Raw genomic sequence first — 13,408 nt, forward strand, 5'->3', positions numbered from 1 at the left:
CATTTCAGCCCCTTCTGCAGGTCTGAGTTTGTGCAGGTCACAGGTGGTTTGGTCCATGGGTGGTAATGATTGCCAGAGCTGGGTGAGGGACAGGGAGTAATGTTTCCCCTGGTTAAATATTATATATTCACATCCTCCCTTTGCCCTGTGGGCACTTATTTCCATGGGGTTGCTAGCCCTGGATCCCTCCATTCTCAGAGCATTTGGGAACTTTAGAGGGAATTCAAAGCAAAAGAGCACGAAAAAAAGGGCCTTGAAGGTTTAAACAACATTAAACACAGTCACTTGGTTTGTCACTGAGTTGTGTAAAATGATTTAACCCTAGGGCTCCTTCAGTGCCAAGATAGAGGCAAGTCAGGCTGCCAGGTGTCCAAGGTCCTGGTGTAAAGCAAGAGAGGTATATCAGGAGGTGCCACCATGCCATGAGCAGTGTGCACTTCTTTGCTTTAGAAGCTTGCCAGCATGCCACCTGTCCCTGTGATAAGGGACATCAAAGAGATTAGTGATGGATAGATGCAATAAATGGCATTTGGACTTTGTGCTGGGCAGAGGAAAACAGAGGGAGGGAATGGAAGATAACAGTCTCCTCTACCTCTGGGAGAGACTGGGTGTCCAGGAGATGGAAAGTGTGTGGGGTGGGAATAATTATGATCATATTAAACAGGGAAGCATGGCAGCATGGACTTGGTGTGAAATTGCCCTGATGGTGAGATGGGACTGGGCAGAGCATCGTTTGTGGCTGCCCCATGGTGCAGGGGGAGTCCTGCCTGAAGCCTCCCTCAGCCAGGGAGTGCAGTGCTGAGCTTTCTGTCCTTGGGCTCTTCAAAGTCATGTGTAAGCCAGAGACTGCCCTGCTGTACTGGGGAAAACCATTACTGATAACACTCCTGCCACCTGGCAGGCTGACAATGTGAACAAAGGAATGAGCTGTTTATTCAGACACAGGTTGAGGGGTGGAAATCCCCTTTGGACACAAAGTCCAACCAAACCTCTTTCCATCTAGGTTTTAATTGCCTCATTCACAAAATATTTACGTGGTGTTGGTTTGTACAGACAGGCTCACTGTGACTGGTGTGCTGCTGGGCCTCTCTGGGGGCTGTCAATTACCCCAAGACACAGCTAGCACCAGAGGCTCAGAGGTTCAGACAGAACCCTGAGGGAGCTCTGAGTCTCACAGTCTGGGTCACCTTTTTAATTTCAAGCCTTTCTGGTGCTCTCTCCTAGCAGCAGCTCTCAAGGAATGCTCCCATTCCTGGAAATACCAACAGGGCAATGCTGTTTCCAGGTGTCTGTCCACAGGAGGTCATGGGAAATGAAAAATGTACTAGTTTTGCAGTTGTTTTCCATTTTTCTTCAATTATGGCAGTGTTATGTCAAGTTGTAGGTGCATTAAAATCTGCAGAGGTGTTGTTGTCTAACAGCTCCCTAATGCCCTGCACCCATAAACCTTGGTGAGGCTTTCAACTGCTGCTTTGCCTCCTGACCCTTTGGAATATTTGGTTTGGGGTTTATTTAATCCCTCATCTCTTCTCTGTGTCTTTTGCTCATATTTGTTGTCTTTCTCATTTCTTTTCCTGAAATAACACTAGTGGAGCAGTGTAGGACTCCAGAGGTGCAGTGTTCCTTGGCAGAGGTGAGGGGCAGGGAGAGTGGTTTGGGGAGTCCTACAATTGCCTCCATAGCACTGAGGTTTTCATCAGCTCCAAAGACCAGGAGAAAAACATATTTCTGAGGCTCTAGGGGAACAATGACATGATGCATGGTCAGAAAGCTGTGCCAGATGCCCCCTCACAGCCTCAGCAACCCAACTGGCACAGCCCTGGTGGGGCATGCTGTGACCCACTCCCTTTCTGCAGGTTTCTCACTTGAAATCTCGCCCTGTGTGGGTGGAGAAGACCCCAGAGCTGCAGTGATTTATTGCAGCAGTGAGGTTTGATATTTTTAACAGCATGGGCAATGATGGATGAGGCAAAGACATGCTTGGAGGCTGCACATGCCTATGCAGCCGTTTCCTCTTGAGGGGTGGTTTGCAAGGAAATGAGAGATATTGTTTCACCTGAAATATTTTTCTTTCTGCTTTTAGGTTGAGGGAGGTTTGAGCCTTAAGCTGAAAAGTCCATTTGCAGGAAAGAAGCAGGTTGTGATTTAGAGGCTGGCTTTTACAGAAGGGATGCTGGCCCCCAGGTTTAAGTGGAAGAATTTGGAAGGTGCATTTCTGCAAAACACAGGAGTGTTACCACATCTGGGAGAGGATGTGGTCCAGACCTAAGGATCATGTCCTATACTGTTTCTGTGTAGCCATGGGAGGAGACCACTTGAACTAGTACATATCACACCAGGGAAGAAAATGACAAGTGCTCACCTTTGCAGAAAGGTGGCCCAGGAGGATTTCCCATGAGGACTGCCACTGCTGTGGAAGTCCATCCTAGGTGCTTTTGAAGGTTAGACATCAAAGTTTTCCTTTGTCTCCTCCTAGAAAAGGTCTGGAACAGGCCTGTTCAAGCAGGATCTCTCACACTGGTTTTCTTCTTTTGAAGTGAAATCGTTTTAACACCTTCAGCAAGCCACCAGCCCCGTGTGCTGTGCCAGCTGTGCTGAAGCATGCCAGGACTCATGTGAGCCCAAGAGGAATGGCAGGGCTGGGAGACAGGCTTTGCCACTCTCCTGATTCTTGCTGCAACAGCCCCACAAGCATGTTCTGCCAGCGGGCACAGAGCAGCCCCCACTGGCTCCAGAGCTCTGTGGTGCAGCCAGGGCTGGGGCAGTGCCTGTGAGCTCCTCCAGCCTGGCAGCAGCTCTGCTCCTGGGGATGCCCAGCTGGTCCTGTGGTGAGCATTTCCTTCTGCTTGTTTGTGACTGCTGTGAGCTGCTGGGTAGATGGATGGGAATTGCTAATAGCTGGCTGTGCAGGTTTGCACTGGTTTGCAGTGGGCATCAGCAAGGCCAGGTGGAGTTCATCAGCTCAGCCTGGAGACTGAAATGTCACAGCTCATTGGCTTCAGGTGGAAGCTGCTGCTGTGTCCTACTGAGCAGGGTGCCCTCATCCCTCTCATCACAGGAGCTGCCAAACCAGAACTCAAAGAGCAGAAGTTCTTTGTGCATGGCACTGACAGTGGATTATCTGTGATCATGCTTCTGCTCTTACTTCACCCTGCGCTTTGCCAAAGCACCAGCCTGCTTCCATGGCTTTTCACTGTGGTATGACTCCCCTGGCTTCAGTGGGATGGAGTCTGATGTCCAAAAGGGCAGGGGGTAACCAGCCCCATCTCCTGGAGATGGGGCATTGATTTAACAGTGAGAATTTCCCCTAGGAGCTGGCTAGGGCTGAATGTTCCCGGTGGATTGCAGCCTTTGAGCAGGAATAAAGCCCTGCTGAGCAATTCAAGGAAAGTTACACTACTCTGTCATTTAAATTAGGTGACTAAGAGCAGACCACTTCTGGAGCCAAGGCACCTGCCTGCTGTGCCTGTCACCAGAGCTAGATGTCTGATGTTGAAAATGTGTTATTGTGGCCAAGGACTGAGCTGGAGCTCAGCACTGCCTCTGCTGCAGATGACGGGGAGATTGCATAAAGCAGGAGCTTGTGCTTCTCCTTTGTGGGGTTTTGCTTTACTGCACCAAAATTTCCACTCTACAGTGCTCCAAAACTTTATCAAAGCCAGGTTAGCAGTTGTTTGCCACATTGCTGCAGGACATTCTAATGCACAAGACCCTTGAGAGAAATCAATGGAGCTTTGGGAGAAACCTCTTTGGTATTTTCCCAGCTGAACTTTCTCCAGGTTAATCCCAGGCTTGGTTTGATAGAGGGATGAAAGGTGCAGGTTCTTATCTGAATAACACTTTTAGTCCCTGGCTTTCTTCCAGTGCTGAAGGGTTCTTGTATCACACCTTTTTATTGCCCTCACAGTGTGAGCTTTGGTGCCCACAGCAATGCCCCAGGGAAGGGAGGAGCAACTTTAACTGAACATCTCCCTGGATGAAGCCTGACCTCTGGAAATCTGAATTTTCTTTACCTTTCGTGGATGGGGAAAAATGAGAACTATTGCTTTATTTAAATATATACTTCTGTACCATTTTTTTTAAATTAGTGGTTTTGAAGTTGCATTGAAGATGTTGTCACTGTAATCATTACATTTCTATAGAGATTATAATGACTTCTTTTGAAGAGTTAGTCTCAGTCAGTCAGTGCTTAATTCACATATCAATGACTCCATAAACCCTAAACCCATAAATCTGCTGAAACTGCTCAAATCTATTGTGCTAATGAATGCTTACAGGGGCTCATCATTGCAGAGATAATTCACTTAAGGAGCTGCCCCTGTGAGAGTGGGTGGTCAGTGATGGCAGAGGGGCCTCATTTCTGTGAGGCAGCTGAAGGTTTTATAACCCAGCCATGCTCAGAGTGAGCATTAGAACCCAGACACTCCTTTTGGCAGATATTCTCCAGACTATTTCATGTGCAGTCCATCAGTCTGCCCTTCAGAATGTTTCCTACCATGGAGAGAGCTGGGCATCATTTCTGTATGATGGTGGGGTGGGTGGAACCTGTTGGTGCAGAAATCATGATGTCATTTTGTTCAGAGTGAACTGGTTAAGCCATAGCTGGTTATTAAGCCAACAAAGGCAGTAGCTCCTAACCAGTTATTAGAGTGTTTGCAAACCCTTGCTCCTGCTGCTGCAAAACACTGGGCATCTCTTCTGGCTTACTGGAATCTGTCTAATGACGCTATTGTAAACCAGTCCTAGGAGCTTGTCCTTTATTTTAATAAATGCATAATCTGTATGGAAAACTGGAGACCAGTAGAAAACAGTGCCAGAATCCCCTGGAGCAGCAGGAGTGTGGGCTGCTGCCAAGGAAATAGGTGGGAAACTGCATGTCCTCGTGGCAGTCAAGTGATGCAGGTGTATAATTTGAGTAGCCCCAAAGCACTTGGCCCTGACAGGCATCAATCCTGCTTGTCCTTTCAAGGGGGGCAGTTCACTGGCAGTGTTTTTCTTCCCCAGTCCAAGGGAATTTATATAGCCATATTTTGAAACCTTTAGGTGTGGGTGCCTATAATGGATCTGTAATTGCAGCAGCAGAGCAGGTGCTGCTGCAAAAACACCATCTTCCTTTTTATAGGTTCTTATTTGGTTTAAAACAGTGACAGGAACACTGAGCATTGCTTATATGTGCTTATATGCTTATATTGCTTATATGTGGAGGGGACTGTGCCCCCTCCTTGTGGCTCCTACAGAAACGGGTGCAAGGGCAGCGTATGGCTGCCAGTGCCAGCCAGATACCGTGTCTCCATCGAGTCCCAGCTGCAGGGACACAGGGAAAGCCCACTCGTGTGCAGGCATCCCCGTGGGGACTGGCTGGCTTTCTGGGGCCATGGGCCACACTGCTGCCGAACGGGCTGGCTGCTTGTGGGGATCGTGGCCGCCAGCACTGCCCTCCCTCGTCGTGCTTCACGGCCACCCCTCGCCCACGGGCTCCCGCACATCTCTTCCCGCAGGGCAGCAGCAGCAGCAGCCCGGTTCCTCCGGCATCGCTGCCGTGGCAAACACCCTGCAAACCGCTCAGCCGGCCCTGCCTCCACATCCCCGGCCGTGCCCGCCTTTCCTCCGGAGCCGGCAGCAGCGGTGCCCCGGCCGCTGAGCCCCGCAGGTGGCGCCGGCCGTCACACCAAACCGGGCTCCGGCCGTGGGTTCCCGTGTGGCCCTTTAAGAAAGCCTATACATCCCATTTCCCCGGGGCAAAAAACCAAGAAGGCAAGTGGAGCAGATGTAATTGTGCAGTGCTGGGCTGACTGTGTGAGTATGTCAGCGGGAGGCTGGGCTCTATCCAGGGTGAAACAAGGAGAAGCTGCCGGGAGCGCGCTTGCCTCCGCCGCGGGGTTGGTGCCGCTGGGAGGGCAGAGCTCCCACTGGGATGTGTGGGTGTCCCGGCTCCCAAGGCGCTCCTGCAAAAACCTCGCAGTGCTGCAGCCAGAACCTGAAAGTAAAAAATATGCTTAATTGCCTCTATCTGCTTCAGCATCAAAAATCAGTGAGGCATTGTTGGACCTGGCGAGACAAAACCGACTTTCTTCCAACTTGGGAAACAAAGGCTTCGGATTTACTGTGTTTCCCTATCTCATGCCACTACATCACACAAATGCATGCTGTAGTTGTAACCTGTCTGCATGTGCTTGCAGAGAGATGGCTGTGTTCACACACGTGTCTATGCAGGAGACAGCAAAGGACCCCAGGATATCTCATCTCCCTTCATTCCAACTCTTGTGGTGAACGTTTCACCCTCCTGTAGTGTTTCTCTCTGCTTCTTTCCTTCTGCAATGTTCTAGTTCCAGCAAAGTGAGGATTAAAGCACAAAATATTTTTTTATTTTACTGTCTCTATAGTGTTCATGAGACATCTTCAGTTCTGCATCTGAGAGTCACTGAAAGTCAGTCTGACTTTGCCCTACAAATCTAGCAGGAATGGAAGCAAACCACAATACAAACTTAAGACTCAACTTTTCTCTGTGGAAAAGGGATGAAATCCAGCACTTGCAGAGGCACAAGAGTCAAAGGTAGAGGTTGCAGAGACTCACATTCCTGAGGGATCTGACAGCCCAAATCCTACTCCTCTCCTAGTCCTCATGTCCAGCAGTGCCTTGGACCACTCTGCTGAGGTGGGGTCAAACTTCAAGGCAACACAGCCGTGGCTTTATCCCTGAGCCCACAGAAAAGTCTTCCAGGCAATGTTTGTGAGGTTCCTGCAGTGTCAAACACGCTGTGGCACAGATGAGATTGAGCAATTGGCATCATCTGCACCACCTCCTAGCTGGGCAAACCCTGCCAACTTCTCTCCTCTTTCACCAGCAGATGTAGCTTAATTTGACCTAATGATACTGACACTGTTTTGAGGACATGACATGCCCTACAAGTCACAGCACAGCCTTGGTATGCAGAAAACTCCAGTTCCCGTCCCTCCTAGGGCTGAGCCAGACTCGCCTCTGCAGAGCCAAGGGTGTGCTGGTAGTCTGGTGTGAGTTGGAAAGCTGGAAGATGGATGGAGCTCTCAGTGCTGTGTCAATGCAGCCCCCACAGCTGTGCCACCACGGAGCTGGCTCTCCAGGGAGCTCTGTTCCCAGTGCCTGGGCAGTGTCCTGGAGCCAGCCCTGCAGTTTGCAGTGGTGCCTGTGCCCCTGCTGAGCACGTTGCTGTGGGCACAGCACCCATACCACCCCAGGGTGGGGTCCCCAACCCAGAGCCTGGGACTCTTGGCTGCTTCTCAATGCTGCCAGTGTCACACGGCTTTTCCACTGCCACCACAGGAAAGAAAGAATAATTTAAAAAATAATTATGAGCTCATCAGAGGGGAGTGAGTTGAGCTCTCTGTCTGTTTTTATGGAACCCCACATGAGTTCCTGGCTCCTGGTAGCTGTCAGCAGCATCCCTTCCCAGAGGGAGACATTCTCCTTTCTCCCTGCAGGGAAGCAGCAGCTCCTTCCTGAGCACCCAGCTGCCTCTAGCACTCATCCCGCGCTCTGAGCAGCACTGCAGAGCTCTGCCTTGCCCATGCAGAGGGACACCTTGGAGCTGGGCAGTCCCAGAGGGAGCTGCAGGACCCGTGCCAGGCTGGTGCCATGCCCAGGGACATCCCTCTTGCCTGATTTCCCAGGCCAGCAGCCCCACTGAGGAAATCTAATGGGTGAAAGGGAGAAATCAATTTATGATTCAACTAAATTTTAAAATTTTCAATGTTTTGTATTGTTTTATAGTTTTGTTTTGGTTCTTTTAAAGTGTTTTACATGAAATCTTGCCTGATCTTTCCTGCCTCGCTCCACTTTTTGCTTTCATTCTATAGTTAGAACTGGCCAGCAGGAGGTGGCAGGTGATGCCTGGTGTCCTCTCTGGTGTCCCCCTTGATGCAAGCACGCCTTGGCAGCCAGACCCTCACCCAGATATGTACAAAGTTGCCCAGCCCAGTCAGAGGTGGCTGCCTGGCCTTGCACCAGGGACTGCTTTGCTGGGTCCAAAAGGGACACTGGCACCATCCTCCCATGGCAGTGCCTGGCACACATGCTGGAACCACAGAGCTTTGCTCTGAGTCAGGCTGCAGTCCTCTCTCAGGCAGGAATTTGGATTTTGGTCCATGTCTTGCAGTTCTCCAGAACAGCAAACATAGATGTGTTTAAATTAACCAGATTCCAAGGGCATTGACTCTTCTGCATTGTTTTCTAATCAGCCATTTGAGACACATTTTCTTGGAAGGTGTGAATGAGGATGAGAGATGATGACACTAAGGTGTGTAAATCCTCCCTCTCTACGATTGCAAAATAGCAACGGGAGCAGTAAATCACATTTTAAATCCTAGCACAAATATCTTCCCCAGCCTGCTAAAAAAATCAAAGGATAAACAATGAAGCCAAATTTGTATTGCTTCTGTGGCTATGGCACATTTTGTGTCCCGCATTTTAATTGCCTCTCTGGCCTCATCTGCTAGACTGATGTTTAGAAAACTTGGCTTTGTGGTGATTATCTTTGTACCACATCACAGAGAAATGTCAGTCATCTCCTCTTCTTTGACATATTAAACACTTGTCTCTAATATCTTACTGACTTTTATCAGATTGAAAGAATATAACAAATGAGCCTTTTTGATTTTCCTTACTTGGTTTCTCTGTGCCTTGCTTGTTACGCTTTTGTTGTTTTTTTCACCATCATATTCTGTCACACAATTCACACTCCACTCAAGCTGCAGTTGTGGGCTCTGAGTTACTCAGTGCCAGTGTAGTTTGGCTTCAGATTTACTACACATTGCATCACCTTGTACAACCCACAGTGCTACAACACTGAGCTGAGATGGAAATAATCTCCCCCACAAGCCCTGACTCAGGTCATTATGTGCAAACCAGTAATTGCACTGGTGTAATTTATTGAATCACCTCCAGTCTCTCCATGCCTTCAGCAGCACTGATACATGGGGATGATCCTCATCCCTGTAAGCAGCCTCTCCAAAGTCTAAGGACTGCTTCTGCTTCAGCTTCATACTTCCTAAGAATTTTTTATATCTTTGAGGAGCAGGTGGCATGAAATTAATATGGATTTGCCTCATGCCCAGCAGCATTGGTGGGGGCACAGCTGCCAGACACTGGGCACTTTTGGGAAGTCCTGTTACAGATCACTGAGTCAGTGGCAACAGAAAAAGTCAAATAGATGTGTAAAACCTGACCTTGAAAAGCCAAGCATCAGAATACATTGTAGAAAGTTAGAACTGCATATTTACCTGCTGTGTTGTCTGTCAACAACTGAGGAGCCCCTCTGGATGGCCAGTGCACCTGACAGCATTTGAATACAATGGTCAATAGCCAAGATCTCTCAGTAAGATAAAAAGCAGGACTTGGCCATGGATGTAGACCAGGACAAATTAATGCATCCTGTTTGGTTGTGGTCACAAGCCAGCTGCTGAGTCACAGCCCATATCACATCCTTGAGCTTTACTGACCCGGACTGTGGACAGATAAGCAGGATAAAGCCACGTAAGGCAAATAGTGAAAGAACCATTACTTGGGACAAAGGTCTGTGCCCTGTTTTTCTGGTTAACATAGAGATTTTAAAGAAAATATGGTGTGAAACTAGTGCAGGTACAGTGCTTCTTCTTTGGAGGTGGAGCTGACTCTTGGCAACCCTGGATTCAGAGTTTTTTTACAAGGGATATAAGGTCTGGACCAAGATCTGACAGTGCTGATTGTGTCACCCTGCCCACCTCTGCTGCAAGAATAGCGAGTTCCCAGACCCCTCCCACGTCCCCCAGGATGTGCACAGCCCCTGCCAGGAACCCTTCCCCATCTCCGCTGTGTGTGGAGCAAACACGGGGCAGCAGCCGCGGGCACGAGTGGCTCCTGCGGTGCCAGGGGCTCCGGGCTGTGCCAGCGGGCACCGCCAGCAGAGGCTGCGCTCAGCTCAATCCGCTCCCTTTCGCAGGCGCTCAGGAGCCTTGTTGTGCCTCAACACAGCAATCCTACGCAGGTTCCCGAAGAGGTGTAGGAAGTTGGCAGTCACACCCTGCCCTCAGCCTCCTCCCTGCAGCCCCTCTCCTTTCATACGTGCTCCGTCACTGGATTTTCCCTGGGAGAGGCTACAGCACCCGTGTTTCTTGGAATTGAGTGGCTTTAAATCTCAAAACAGAAAGCAAAGTGCACTAAATTTAGGGAGACTTTTTGCCCTACCTCCAGGAATATTTAACACACCAGGTGTGAGAGGCAAAGGCTTTCTCGTGTTCGGGTTGAACTAGTGCATATTTGACATTGTTACTGATATGGACGGCTAATTCCCTGCTTCCCAGCATCCCTCTGGTGGCCCCCACATCTGCTCCCCTGAAGGGTCCACACTCTGCTAGGGGGCCCTACAGATGATGGAGAGCAGAAGAGGCAGCACTGTGTGGGGGGAAGAGGCAGGAATGTAATACATTTTGTGAAGGAAAACAAGTAAAGACAACAGAGGAATAAAAGGAAAATAGCTGTCAGAAATAAAAACCCTTTCAGCAGAGGAATGAAGACAGATGGGAAGGCAAAGAGAAACAGTGAACAAAGAAAGAAATGCAGAGAAGTCAAGGAGAGGTTGGGGGAAGGCTGTGCAATCATTTGGCACCAGCTCCTTGCATTAGTTCCCTGAATATTGTGTGAAGCGGGGGTAGAGAACTGCGGATTACTGGAGTGTAGCACCACAATATCGTGGGCTGGCCACTAAATTACCATTCAGAGAGTCTCTTGGCTTAGCCTCGCTGCTGCCATGAGAAGGAGCAGGATGTAAGCTGAAAAACAGATCTATGGAAAATAGGGTTGAGGCTAGAAATTCCATTATATTCTTGGCACTTTGACATTTTTCCTCCCCTTTTGTGAAATCTCAAGGGAGCGCTGCCTACTCTTGCAATAATAATAATTAAAAAAAAAAAAGGTAGCATATGAGTTGGCATGGTAACTTCATCTGCTAAGTAACTAACATGTAGGATTTGCTTCTTGATCTAGAATAATAATGTCAACAGCCCCCAGGAAGATGCTTCCTTGTGACTGACTGCCTATTGTCACCTGGATTTCATGCTTCGCTCACGCTCGGTGCCCTTGGTGAGACTCGCTGTGGTGCAGGGACAGACCTGTGCTGCTCTGACACCAGACACACATTTGCTGCCTTCCTATGTTACACCCTTCAGGCCAGCAGTATTTGGACATGTCCACATGCTGGTTTACATTTAATCACTGTTATTCTTATTCCTGAAAGACCAAAATGTTTCAAATGTGCCCATGCTGGGACCATTGGGCTGCTGTCGACCATGGGCACCAGTAGCTCCCAGTAACTCCTGCTTCTGAGCCTTCCCTGCCCATGGGAACAGGCCAGGAGGTTCCAGTGCTCCTGCTGAGCCTCCCTGGGCAGGACAGATGTCCTCAGAGTGATGCTGGCCAAACAATTCTTCCCTTAGTGCCTCCAGATGGGGCATGTGCACTGCTACCCTGGAGAGCCGAGGTATGGAGAGCTCAGTGGAAGCAGCAGCAACACAGGGAACAGAAGAAGTGGAAAACACTTCTTGTTGCCAGTTTCAAAAGATGGAAAAAAAGAAAAAAGGAAAAGAAAAAGAGAAAGCAGCCTGATACTTTATTTTGCCCATGTTTGTGGCTGAGGATTAGCTGTATGGTTGGACTCCACACACCTATGCCCCTCTGCTCCCTCACCCTGAGCAGGTTCTCCCAGACAAACATGTATAAAATGCCCAGTGCAAAGAAAAAGGGTTGCCTGTGAGGAGTGGGAGTGGTGAGACCCTAGACCAAAATGGAATTGCTCGTTTTCTTTCTGTGTTTTTATGTCCCTGCAGATGGCTTTCCTTCTGGGCTTGTGAGGGGACTGTGACCATCCTGGCCCAGGAGCTGGGGTCAGCTGCAGTTGTCTTCATCAGGGCCCAGGGAAGAAAGATAAGGGCCAGGGTATCATCCAGAGAAAACTTTGCATTCTGTGGCATGGCTGCTCCTGGGAGCTGGCTTCTCTTCTCACTTCTTGTTTTAGATTCCTGCATCCTTCAGCTCTTCCTTTTCATGGGTCCCACGTAGTTTATTTTTGTCCCAATGTACAGACACTGTCATACTGGTGTAAAGACGACTTGGATCGGGGTGGCTTGATTTAAAACCCACAAATCTGGCAATAACACTCCTGGCCATAGGTCCATCCAGCCCAGCATCCTGTTTCTGAAGGGCATCATAAATGGGTGTGCAGAGAAAAGCAAGAAGAAAACAGATACTCCTGCAGCCTCCAACCATTTTCAGCTCAGGGCTTCCTGAGCTAAACATGGTTTGCAGTGTGCATGTAGCAACATTCTGTAGGTTCCTTTCCCAGGAACCTCTCCTGCTTCCTCCTGAATGCATGCAGACTTTTAGCATGCAAAACATCATCAGCAAGGGATCCCATAAGGCCATCTGCTCTCTGAAGAACAACTTGCTTTTGCTTGTTTTGAAGCTGGGCTTCACTGTGAAGCAGCCTTCAATTTCTGCCCCTAATTCCTGTACTGGAAGAGACAGAGAATATTTCCTTCAGTGTACAGGAGAAAATGGTTTCAAAAGACACCTATAAAATACTGTGTGGCCTGAACAGTGAGCTGTACTGCCCCAGTGCCACTGATTTCAGTTCAGTGCAGCCAAGCAGCACCAAGCAGGTTGCATGCCAGCCCTGTGTGCTCTCCACAGCCTCTGCAGGCTTCATCCTTGTTGATAAATTAACACAACTGCAAAAAAGACAAGTTGTAGGATATCCAAACCCTTTCTGGGCCAGAATTTGTCCAGTTGTTCCAACATATCAGCTGTTACAATATAAGATAAAACCTTCCTGCACTCCTTACCTCACTTAGCCTGGGTCTGCCACTGCCTTAGCACAGCTACATGTTACCAACAGTGGGCTGGCTCTGTAGTCCCAAAGAGAGCATGGTGAGTGCAGAGATACCTGAATGAGTTTTGAATGAGTGAACTCTGTTCCTGTTAGCATGGCCAGCAGCTAACCCCACCAGGCTGCAGTGTCCTTGAGCCCCTGTGTTTCTGCCTGGCACAGCTCCCAATGCACCTGGGTTGGGGAGCTGCTTCCCAGGGGATTCCACTGATGCCCAGCTCTGCTCTGCCCTTTCAGGGCTGGTCCAGACCCAGTGGGTCCTCGTCCACACACCATCACTGAGGTTCTGCTGCAGGGCAATTCACCCTCAGCATCTTGTTGGGGAGGGTGGCTTCATCCATGAGGATATTTGGTGTTTTCCAAGTGTGGGCCCATGCCTCCCTGCAGGCATCTTTTAAATGTGAGGGATGTCTGCTTTGAAGATTTTTGTAGCACACAAAGCAATTTAAAACCGCTGAGTGCTAACCTCCTCAAAGGAAGATTTATAAATATTTGCATCCAGCTCTCAGTGGCAC

This window comes from Zonotrichia albicollis, chromosome 6 (genome assembly GCF_047830755.1).
Source record: "Zonotrichia albicollis isolate bZonAlb1 chromosome 6, bZonAlb1.hap1, whole genome shotgun sequence".
Lineage (NCBI taxonomy): Eukaryota > Metazoa > Chordata > Aves > Passeriformes > Passerellidae > Zonotrichia > Zonotrichia albicollis.